Source organism: Pleurodeles waltl, unplaced genomic scaffold (assembly GCF_031143425.1).
Source record: "Pleurodeles waltl isolate 20211129_DDA unplaced genomic scaffold, aPleWal1.hap1.20221129 scaffold_127, whole genome shotgun sequence".
Lineage (NCBI taxonomy): Eukaryota > Metazoa > Chordata > Amphibia > Caudata > Salamandridae > Pleurodeles > Pleurodeles waltl.
This window is the reverse complement of record NW_027149833.1, coordinates 570650-582660: the sequence shown is the minus strand read 5'-3', so window position 1 is coordinate 582660 and position 12011 is coordinate 570650. Positions and strand designations below refer to the sequence as shown.

The window sequence follows — 12011 nt, the reverse complement described above, 5'->3', positions numbered from 1 at the left end:
GGTATTTTGTACATATGTATTGTGTATATTTGGCATCCTCATACTGAGGGTACTCACTGAGATACTTTTGGCATATTGTCATAAAAATAAAGTACCTTTATTTTTAGTATATCTGTGTATTGTGTTTTCTTATGATATTGTGCATATGACACCAGTGGTATAGTAGGAGCTTTGCATGTCTCCTAGTTCAGCCTAAGCTGCTCTGCTATAGCTACCTTCTATCAGCCTAAGCTGCTAGAAACACCTCTTCTACACTAATAAGGGATAACTGGACCTGGTACAGAGTGTAAGTACCCCTTGGTACCCACTACAAGCCAAGCCAGCCTCCTACAGCCGGTGCTTAGCACCGGAAACAACAAGCACAAATTAAGCACTGACTTCCCTTTTAATGGTGAATGGAGTTGGAAAAAAGAAGTTTCTTTTGCGATATGATTTTTCGATATGGGTCTTAGTCCTGGATGGCACCGTGGCAAGGAGTACATGACCATTTGCTAGCAGCTCCACCATCCTGCTTCCTTCAGGGTCGAGACCTAGCACTGGTTTTCCATATTAAGCGACTGGGTTCTTATATCTCAATTCCCACTATTGACAGTCCATTTCTACATCAGAATCCCCATTTGATGATCCCTTGGGTCTCTCTAACAGTGCCTTAGCTGTGAATTTCTTCTTGGATGCCCAGAGTGCCTCGAAGGTTTTCAGTTGCTTCTGGTTGCACCAAGTGGCTCTTTAGAGATGAAAGCAATACTGATGACTTATTGTCCTACATTTCCTGAGGCTTGAATAAGTTATAAAGCCTTTCTGTAGAGCACTCAGAATATATGGCAGTGGCTTTGTCAGGGAATGTACTCACTGGGAAGTGGCATGATTGCCTATTTAACAATGTGCTTTTTTTAAACCTTCAATCTATGGATTGACTTGCTGCTAGATCTTCAGTGAAGATATGCATGCATATGAGGTATTAGTAGGTCTGCTTTATTTTCATCTGAATAAGGTTGTTGTAGAGCTTTTTCATGGAGGCTAATTTTCACATCAGCCCGTAGAATAGGTGCAAGGATGGCCACTCAACAGTCCATTAATGTTCTTGTATTCCATTTTTGCCTATTAAATTATTTACATTGGTGTTCTCGCTGGTTTGTTAGTTTTTAAACCTACATTGATGTTTTTTGAAGGCTTAGCATGATGGGGCTGAAGAAACTTGCCATTCTGAAAACTTTTTGCAAGGATTAATTCAGTGCACCCTAAATATTGTACTGCCTCATGAGGATTTCTGATTTGATCAAGCCGACTTTCTTGATCCTCAACGCGCCCCGTCTGCCCTCACGGTCCAAAATAACTAAAAGGGACAACTGAATAAATGGATTGTCAATCTGTTCTAGGTCGTTCATCTCAGCAGCTCTATCCAGTGTTAAGGTTAATTTCTCTTCCTATCGTCTTCTGGCGCTGCTGTGGCACAATCTAGTTACTGTTTTTCACCTAATAGTAAAATTCTCAGTTTGTAATACTCTGTGCTCATTTACCGAATTCTATGATCTTCTTGGGTGCAGTTTAATAACTGAGTCAAGTAATGGGGATTAATCCATGCCTACATAGGCATTTACAAGGTTTAACATATTTAGGGTTTTTACTTAATTTGTGCCCGGAAGCACGTCTTTGATTTGTTTCATATGAAAAGCTTTGATGCACCAGAGTGGGGAGCGGGACACACTTCCAGGCATATGAACGATCAGTTCATGGGGCATTACGTAAAGAACCCTGCGACTTGTAACTTGCTGAATGGTTAGATGCTGCGCTCAGTCATAGTCACTACTAATGGGAACACATGATCAAGCATATTAACATTGGGATATCTGAGCTACTAATTGGCAGGTGTGATCAATGGTAACTGTGAGGTAAATTGATATGATATTCAGTAAGTTTTCTGAGATAGCGTTCGGAAATTAATAAACTATTTCCATATGTTATTTTGTGTATTTTTATCCTTATGAGGACAGTTGGCTTTCAGGTTTCCGAATCCTCCTGAGTAAAATCCTTCGGAATTATAAAATTGTATTTTGTCAGATTCTGTAATAAATCCTCCCTAAAGCTACAGCCAATGTTTGTGTTAATGGAGGATTAAGAAGGTTGGGCCTATGAAGTAAGGCTCTGCTGATACTATCTCCCTAGAGTAAAGGGAAGTAAAGAACTGTCAGTTTCAAGAAGAGCTAGTGACGTGTTACTACTTCCTACATTTGCCCTGTTCTCATTTGCTCATTGTTGTTGCGCTCTAGTGGCAGTATGCATCATGGCTGGGTTGGCTTTGAACAGTGGGAGAATTCTTTCAGTGCGATCACTGGGGCGAGGGATAGTAATCTAGCTTCCGACAGTGTTCTACATTTCCTGTGGGCACCGTTGGAGTGACGTCTAGTATGGGCGATGTTATAGCACCCACGCCAATATGTCTTATTGTATCCTTTCTGTGGGTACATCAGGTGAAAGAAGTCCATCTGTTACGTGAAAGTCTTTTTTTGCAGCTTGCTAATAAGACCGATATTACCAAAACTGTAAAAAAAAACGAATTGCCCTCTGAAAGACACCTTAATACAATATGGACACAAAGTTGAATGCTTTCAAGTGTAAGCAAAATTCTGCCCACATTAGAAAGCAGGACCCCACACTATTTCAGTAGCTCTTGATGCTCACAGTTTTGGTGTTACCGACCACAGACAAACTTTCAGTACAGATCCAACTTGCACCAAAATGCATACTTTTCATTAAATCTGTGAACTGGAAGATCAATCAGTAACCTGGCAAGCCTAGATTTATCTGTAGAGAAAGATAGTTACAGGCAGTACTTGGTGATGAAAGGTCAAGGGGTGAAGATGGTGCTTTGTGTGGTGGTTTATTTCTTGGACTTGTTTATTTTCCCTCTGCCCCTCCACACACATTTCTGTGTACTTGAGGGGCTAAACTTCTGTGTAAAATTCAGAAGGAGGACTAGGCTTCCAGTAGGCTGTGGGTGTACCAGAAAATAATATTTTTGCTTCTTGAAATCATGGGTATCGCTTTTTTCAGTAACATTTTTGTTTTTGCTGACAGGAACGTAATGTCTTCGTCCATTCCACCTCTTATGGGCATAAAAACCGAACTCCCAGAGAGAAATGGTTCCAGGGCCTCATCTGGATGTCACGGTGAGCATAATTCCTACAGAATACGGGCTTTGAATGTTGAACTGTGAGCCGGTCTGCATCATAGTTTTCTTTTGTGGAGCTCGCTCTCTTGCATTGCATATTGTGTATTGAGCCCCTAGGATAAGATTAATGTTCAACACCAAGCCTGTTTAAGATTCTGAGTAATCTAGTCCAGTGCAGTTCTGTGCTTTCACCCTGTGCATCTTCCCATGTTGCAGGCCAAAAAAGCCTTTGAAAGGGTTGAGAGGCCAGCATGGTTCTAAGTAAATTTATATATGGGTACAGGAGGCTGTCACATGCCAGGTGTGCATACCACAGAGCCAGGCCACAGTATACTAATATTTCCAATTAGAGGAGCAAGGCTCATTTGACACTTCATCGGGTATCCTAGCTTGTGAACTTCCAGACCAGGCCAGAAGTCTTTTGGCGGCCATTTGGCTGTCTTTTGGCGGTCCTTTGGCGGCCATTTGGCTGTCTTTTGGCGGTCCTTTGGCGGCCATTTGGCTGTATTTTAGTTGTCTGTACGGAAATGCCTCCTTGGCATGGTTACCCCCAAACCTTTTGCCTTTGCTGATAATAAGTTATGATTTGAAAGTGTGCTTTGATGCTGCTAACCAGGCCCCAGCACCAGTGTTCTTACTCTTTACCTAAACTGTACCTTTGTCTACACAATTGGCACAACCCTGGCACTCAGGTAAGTCCCTTGTAACTGGTATCCCTGGTACCAAGGTCTCTAAGGGCTGCAGCATGCCTTATGCCACCCTAGAGACCCCTCACTTAGCACATGCACACTGCTTCACAGCTTGTATGTGCTGATGGGGAGAAAATGAGGGAACTGAGCCTATGGGGTTAGAACCGTATCAGGTTGAGCTCTTGGGCCCAGGCGGACCCACAAGGGAACAACTGTGGAAGGGGCAAGAAACATGTCCCTCTCTTGAAGGCCTTAGGCAGCAAGCTGCTGAGGAAACAAAAGGAAATGTCAGTGGGACCCACAGGGTCTATTGGGAAGATGGACTCCTTTGCACTGAGGTAAGAGATCCAAAACCTGGTGCCACTAGGAGAGTGGTAGTGCCTCAGGCAGGTGTTTAGGGAGTTAATTCTGACCTTAGCCCATGACATTCCCCTTGCTGGGCATGTGGGACAAACCAAGACATGGGAGAGGTTAGTCAACCATTTCTGTTGGCCCAACATGTCCCAGAAGGTGAAGGAGTTTTGTTCCTCCTGTGCCACCTGTCAAGCCAGTGGTAAGACCGGTGGCCACCCAAAGCCTCCCCTCATTTCACTTCCAGTGGTGGGGGTCCCCATTGAAAGAGTGGGAGTGGATATAGTGGGTCCACTTGAACCTCCCACAGCATCAGGGAATCAGTATATCCTAGTGGTAGTGGATCATGCCACTAGGTACCCTGAAGCAATTCCCCTTAGGTCCACTACTGCCCCTGCAGTAGCCAAAGCACTCATTGGTATTTTTACCAGAGTTGGATTTCCTAAGGAGGTGGTTTCTGACAGAGGTACCAACTTCATGTCAGCTTACCTGAAACATATGTGGAATGAGAGTGGGGTGACTTACAAATACACCACACCATACCATCCACAAACCAATGGACTTGTGGAAAGATTTATCAAGACATTGAAGGGCATGATCATGGGGCTCCCTGAAAAACTCAAAAGTAGATGGGATGTCCTCTTGCCATCCCTGTTTTTCGCCTACAGAGAGGTGTCTTAGAAGGGAGTAGGGGTTTCCCCCTTTGAACTTTTGTTTGGCCATCCTGTTAGGGGACCACTGGCTCTTGTAAAAGAAAGCTGGGAGTGACCTCTCCATGAGCCTAAACAAGATGTGGTGGACTATGTACTAGGCCTATGTTCAAGGGGGGCAGAGTCCATGGAAAAGGCAAGCAAAATACTTGAGGCCAGCCAACAACTCCAGATGTGGTATGACCAAAAGGCTGCTATGGTTGAGTTTCAGCCAGGGCAGAAAGTCTGGGTTCTGGTGCCTGTGGCTCCCAGGGCACATCAGGACAGATGGAGTGGCCCTTACCCAGTGCTAGAGAGAAAGAGTCAGACACCTACCTGGTAGACCTAGGCACTAGCAGGACCCCCAAAAGGGTGATCCATGTGAACCGCCTCAAACTCTTTCATGACAGGGCAGATGTAAACATGTTAATGGTTACAGATGAGGACCAGGAAGCAGAGAGTGAGCCTCGCCCTGATCTCCTCTCCTCTGACCCTAAAGATGGCTCAGTAGATTGAGTGGTCTACTCAGACACCCTCTCTGGCCAACAGCAAGCTGACTGTAGGCATGTCCTCCTGCAGTTTGCTGAGCTCTCTTCCCTAACCCCTGGTCAGACACACCTGTGTACCCATGATGTGGACACTGGAGACAGCATGCCTGTCAAAAACAACATTTTTAGACAGTCTGATCAAGTTAAGGAAAGCATGAAAGTGGAAGTCCACAAGATGCTGGAGTTGGGAGTAATTGAGCACTCTGACAGTCCCTGGGCTAGCCCAGTGGTCTTAGTCCCCAAACCTCACACAAAAGATGGCAAGAGAGAGATGAGGTTCTGTGTGGACTACAGAGGGCTTAATTCTGTCACGAAGACAGATGATCATCCCATCCCAAGAGCAGATGAGTTAATTGACAAATTGGGTGCTGCCAAATACTTGAGTACCTTTGACTTGACAGCAGGGTACTGGCAAATAAGAATGGCACCAGGAGCAAAAGAGAAAACAGCATTCTCTACACCTGATGGCCAGTACCAGTTTACTGTGATGCCCTTTCACTTAAAGAATGCCCCTGCCACCTTCCAAAGGTTGGTGAATCAAGTCCTTGCTGGCGTGGAGTCCTTTAGTGCAGCTTATCTTGGTGATATTGCTGTCTTTAGCTCCAGCTGGCAGGATCACCTGGTCCACCTGAAGAAGGTTTTGCAGGCCCTGCAAGCAGCAGGCCTCGCTATCAATGCATCTAAATGTCAGGTAGGGCAGGGTACTGTGGTTTACTTGGGACACCTTGTAGGTAGAGGCCAAGTTCAGCCACTCCAACCCAAGATCCAGACTATTCTGGACTGGGTAGGTCCAAAAACCCAGACTCATGTCAGGGCATTCCTTGGCTTGACTGGTTACTATAGGAGGTTTGTGAAAGGATATGTGTAGGAAGTTGGCTCTGTATGTACTATTTCAAAGTAAGAAATAGCATTTACAGAGTCCAAGGGTTCCCCTTAGAGGTAAGATAGTGGCAAAAAGAGATAACTCTAATGCTCTATTTTGTGGTAGTGTGGTCGAGCAGTAGGCTTATCAGAGGGTAGTGTTAAGCATTTGTTGGACACACACAGGCAATAAATGAGGAACACACACTCAAAGAGTTACTCCATGCCAATAGGTTTTTATATAGAAAAATATATTTTCTTACTTTATTTTAAGAACCACAGGTTCAAGATTTACAAACAATACTTTAAAAGAAAGGTATTTCACTCAGGTATCTTGGGAACTTTGAATCATCACAGTAGCATGCAGAGATTTGGCAAAATGGCAATAAGCTATTAAAAAAATGGACACACTGCACAAATGAACAGTTCCTGGGGGAGGTAAGTATTTGTTAGGTTCACAGGTAAGTAAAACACTTACAGGGTTCAAAGTTGGGTCCAAGGTAGCCCACCGTTGGGGGTTCAAGGCAACCCCAAAGTTACCACACCAGCAGCTCAGGGCCGGTCAGGTGCAGAGGTCAAAGTGGTGCCCAAAACACATAGGCTTCAATGGAAATAGGGGTGCCCTGGTTCCAGTCTGCCAGCAGGTAAGTAACCGTGACTTTGGGGGGCAGACCAGGGGGGTTTTGTAGGGCACCGGGGGGACTCAAGCAGGCACAGAAAGTACACCCTCAGCGGCACAGGGGCGGCCGGGTGCAGAGTGCAAAAAGGCTGCGGGTTTGCAATAGGATTCAATGGGGAGCCCCGGGGGTCTCTTCAATGATGCAGGCAGGCAAGTGGGGGGCTCCCCGGGGTAGCCACCACCTGGGCTAGGAAGAGGGCTGCCTGGGGGTCGCTCCTGCCCTGGAGTTCAGTTCCTTCAGGTCCTGGGGGCTGCGGGTGCAGTGTGTTTTCCAGGCATTGGGTTCCTTGAAACAGGCAGTCGCGGTCAGGGGGAACCTCTGGATTCCCTCTGCAGGCGTCACTTTTGGGGCTCAGGGGGGTCAACTCTGGCTACTCACGGACTAGCAGTCACCGGGGAGTCCTCCCTGTAGAATTAATTTTCCGCAGGTCGACCAGGGGGCGTTGTGTGCAGAGTGGAAAGTCTCATGCTTCCGGCAGGAAACGTGTGGTCTTTAAAAATTGCTTCTTTGTTGCAAAGTTGCAGGTTTGTTGAACAGGGCCGCTGTTCTCTGGAGCTTCTTGGTCCTTTTAGATGCAGGGTAGTCCTCTGAGGCTTCAGAGGTCGCTAGACCCTGGGGGATGCGTCGCTGGTGCAGTTTTTCTCTAAGTGGGGAGACAGGCCGGTAGGGCTGGGGCCAAAGCAGTTGGTGTCTCTTCTCTTCTCTGCAGGGCTTCAGGTCAGCAGTCCTTCTTTGTCTTCGGGTTACAGGAATCTATCTTCCTAGGTTCTGGGGGCCCCTAAATACTCAATTTAGGGGTGTGTTTAGGTCTGGGAGGTTAGTAGCCAATGGCTACTAACCCTGAGGGTGGCTACACCCTCTTTGTGCCTCCTCCCGGTGGGGTGGGGGTCACATCCCTAATCCTATTGGGGGAATCCTCCATCTACAAGATGGAGGATTTCTAAAAGCCAGAGTCACCTCAGCTTAGGACACCTTAGGGGTTGTCCTGATTGGCCAGTGACTCCTCCTTGTTTTTCTCATTATCTCCTCCAGCCTTGCCGCCAAAAGTGGGGGCAGTGGCCGGAGGGGTGGGAATCTCCACTAGCTGGGATGCCCTGTGGCGCTGTAACAAAGGGGGTGAGCCTTTGAGGCTCACCACCAGGTGTTACAGTTCCTGCAGGGGGAGGTGAGAGCACCTCCACCCAGTACAGGCTTTGTTCCTGGCCACAGAGTGATAAAGGCACTCTCCCCATGTGGCCAGCCACATGCCTGGTGTGTGGCAGGCTGGCAAAACTAGTCAGCCCATACTGGAAGTTGGTATGTTTTCAGGGGCATCTCTAAGATGGCCTCTGGGTGTATTTCACAATAAAATGTACACTGGCATCAGTGTGCATTTATTGTGCTGAGAAGTTTGATACCAAACTTCCAAGTTTTCAGTGTAGCCATTATGGTCCTGTGGAGTTGATGTATGACAGATTCCCCTGAAAACATACCCGACTTCCAGTGTAGGCTGACTAGTTTCTGCCAACCTGCCACACACCAGACATGTTCCTGGCCACAGGGGGAGAGTGCCTTTGTCACTCCGTGGCCACGAACAAAGCCTGTACTGGGTGCAGGTGCTTACCACTACCCTCTGATAAGCCTACTGCTCGACCCCACTACCACAAAATAGAGCATTAGAATTATCTCTTTTTGCCACTATCTTACCTCTAAGGGGAACCCTTGGACTCTGTGCACACTATTTCTTACTTTGAAATAGTATATACAGAGCCATCTTCCTACAGCCCTGCACTTACAATCTCTAAGGTTTTGCTTAGACACTGTAGGGGCATAGTGCTCATGCACATATGCCCTCACCTGTGGTATAGTGCACCCTGCCTTAGGGCTGTAAGGCCTGCTAGAGGGGTGACTTACCTATGCCACAGGCAGTGTGAGGTTGGCATGGCACTCTGAGGGGAGTGCCATGTCGACGTTGTCATTTTCTCCCCACCAGCACACACAAGCTGGCAAGCAGTGTGCATGTGCTGAGTGAGGGCTCCCTAGGGTGGCATAAAACATGCTGCAGCCCTTAGACACCTTCCCTGGCATCAGGGCCCTTGTTACCAGGGGTACCAGTTACAAGGGACTTACCTGAGTGCCAGGGTTGTGCCAATTGTGGAGACAAAGGTACAGTTTAGGGAAAGAACACTGGTGCTGGGGCCTGGTTTGCAGGGTCCCAGCACACTTTCAATCATAACTTGGCATCAGCAAAAGGCAAAAACTCAGGGGGTAACCATGCCAAGGAAGCATTTCCTTACACTAGGGACTTAGATGGGGGCACCAGTATGCAAATTGTGGGGTGTGTAAATTCCTAGGCAACCAAATTTATAGTGTGAGAGCACTATCACTGGGGTCCTGGTTAGCAGAATCCAGTGAAAACCGTCAAAGCCTACTGACAGCAGGCAAAAAGTGGGGTAACCATGCCAAAACAAGGGTCCTTTCCTACAACCCAAAAAGAGCCACCCGATGGTGCCTAGGGGTACTGGTCATGCAAAAATCTTCTGAATCCAGTCCGATGCCTGGGAAATTCAAAGGTAAGGAGTCTGCAGCCAGATTGAGTCTGTACCACATAATGCGTTACCGAAGGTAAGTAACTTGTTCTTCTGCTACTTTCTGGCCCCAAAAGAAGGGTGAAGGGCTCAGTTTTATTTTAGATTTACTCCCTCTCAACACCTTCCTCCAGAAGGACAAGTTCCGATTGCTCACGTAGTGTTGGACCTACAGGCTGCCTATTTTCATATTACTTTAGTGCAGGCTCGTCAGTGCTGTCTGCAATTCGTGATAGGACAGCAGCATTTCTAGTTCACTGTGCTTCCTTTTGGTGTTCAGAGTATCTTGGGCGTTCATGAAAGTGGTGGTGCAGTGGTTGCAGCTCCTCTTTGGAGGTCTGGACTGACGGTCTTCCCCTACATCGATAGTAGGTTTTTGAAGAAAGGTTTGCCCCAGGTATTTGTCAACCACCTCCAGATAGCTGCAAATCTGTCATCTTTGGGGTTCGCTATCAACATGTATTTCGCCTAGGAAATAGTCCAGGACACTCAGGTTATGATTCCATATGTCAGTCTCAGTCCTGGATTTCAGTGCAGTCAATTCTGTGTCTGCTGGGACTGATGGCCCCCTTTACTGTGCTGGTCGAGCACGTGAGGAGGCATATGTGTGCTCTGCATTGGGGTTTGAATTCCCAGTGAGCCTGACATGTAGAGGAACTCCCTGACCATGTTCAGATTTTGGAAGAGATCTGCAGTGGTGGTTTCTGGACTGTGACTGGGTCAGTGGCACACCCCTTTTGCCCCTTTCCCAGAGCTGACAGTCATTGAGGCATCCTTCTAGGAGAGGTGAAGATCAGAGGCCTCTGTTCTCCAGTGGGGTCCCGGCTACACCTCAGCTGGTACAGATGCTCACAGACAACACCATTGCCTTTTGGTACTGCAAGAAATAGGTTTGGGTCATGGACACTGTTCCAGGAAGCCTTGAGCCTCTGCAAATGACTGAACCAACAAGGGATTTCCCTAGAGGTGAACCACCTTCCAGGATTCTTGAATGCCAGACTAGATGAGCTCAGCCATTGAGGCCTAGTGGATCACAAATGGTAATTACACCAGGAGGTGGTGCAAGGTCTCTTCTGCAAATGGGGAGAGCATAGGCTCCATATACTTGTAACAGTCTAAAACATGCAATGTCAGCACTTGCTGCGCGGTGCCTTCTGCCTCGAGTGGACCTTTGGACTCCTGTGAGCCCTACAACCGATACCATTCCTGCCCAGAGTTCTCAAGAATAGCGGGGTCTAGAGGACAGGGCACAAGTGGACCTAGTAGCTCCGGGCTGGGCACCAGAATATGGTAGTGGAGCAACTGGATTTACGCACCTGTTCTCCAATCAGGCTGCCCCCCTTAAGGGAAGGGATCTGCTCCTGAGCCTTCCCTGTCTTCACCTTCATGCTTGGTGATCGAGTGCTATCGCTGAACAATTTAGTTTTTCCTCCAGACGTGGTTGATGTGTTCTTGGCAGCAAGACGTCCTGTCTTTGGGGCAAATGTATCACTTGGTGCAGCATACACCAGATTGACCCCCTCCAGGCCCAGTTACCTGATGTTCTATTTGCTGTATTTCTTTCTTGGCAAAGCTTTGCTTTGGGCACAGTTAAGGGTTAATTTCCAGCTTTCATTTGTCAGATTAGCTCTCAGTTTTAGAGGTCATATGCCCTTGGCCAACACTATGATGCTACATCATTCCTCCACCTCTGTCCAACCCTCCTATACAGCATTTCGGGACAACCCAAAATGGTGACTTCAAGTTTTCTCTGGTAAGAGCTCCTCTGAGAGCCTCAGTCCTTCCCCTAGCTGCCTGATCCATTTCCACCAAAAGTTTAAAGGCGAGCACCCTTGTTCCAGTGGATCGAGGACTGGTGTAGGGTGTGGCAGACTATAGTGGCATACAGTGCAGTATCATAGAATGCAGTGGGTATAAATTAGAAGGGTGCATAGGAGAGTGCAGTGCTGCAGAGTGGAGTGCCATAGAGTGCAGTGGTGTAGAGTGGAATTGTACAGACTAGAGTGAAGTGGCGTAGAGTGCGGTTTTGCAGAGTGGCTTAGATTGTAGTGGCGTAGAGTGGAGTTGTGCAGAGTATAGTGGAGTACGCCAGACTGGCATAGAGTGGAGTTGTGAGGAGAATAGTGGAGTAGGCCAGACTGGAATGATGTAGAGTGCATTGACAAAGAGTGCAGTGGTGTAGAGTACATTGGCAGAGGGTGTAGAGTAGAATGGCACACAGTGAAGTGGACTGGTGCAGAGTACAGTGTAATAGTATGGTTTAAAGTGGAGTGGTGTAAAGTAGAGTGAAGAGGAAGAGTATTATGCATGGTGTGGTAGCATTATGCCATTACATACAACACATTTTAATTTGAAATTACTATTACATTAAACATATAATGAAACTATACAGGACACAAATCATAATGTGTGGAAATTGTATCACCTATTGTATTGATTTGTTTTGATCATATTAAA

General features: G+C 47.0%; 1 non-coding gene across 1 annotated transcript; it reads left to right on the top strand.

Annotated features, from left to right (window-relative positions):
• Positions 1-2103: 2103 nt before the first annotated feature.
• On the top strand, positions 2104-2230 carry LOC138273984 (small Cajal body-specific RNA 4). The gene has a single exon (XR_011200356.1). It is a non-coding gene; the product is annotated as a small Cajal body-specific RNA 4 (non-coding RNA).
• Positions 2231-12011: the final 9781 nt, after the last annotated feature.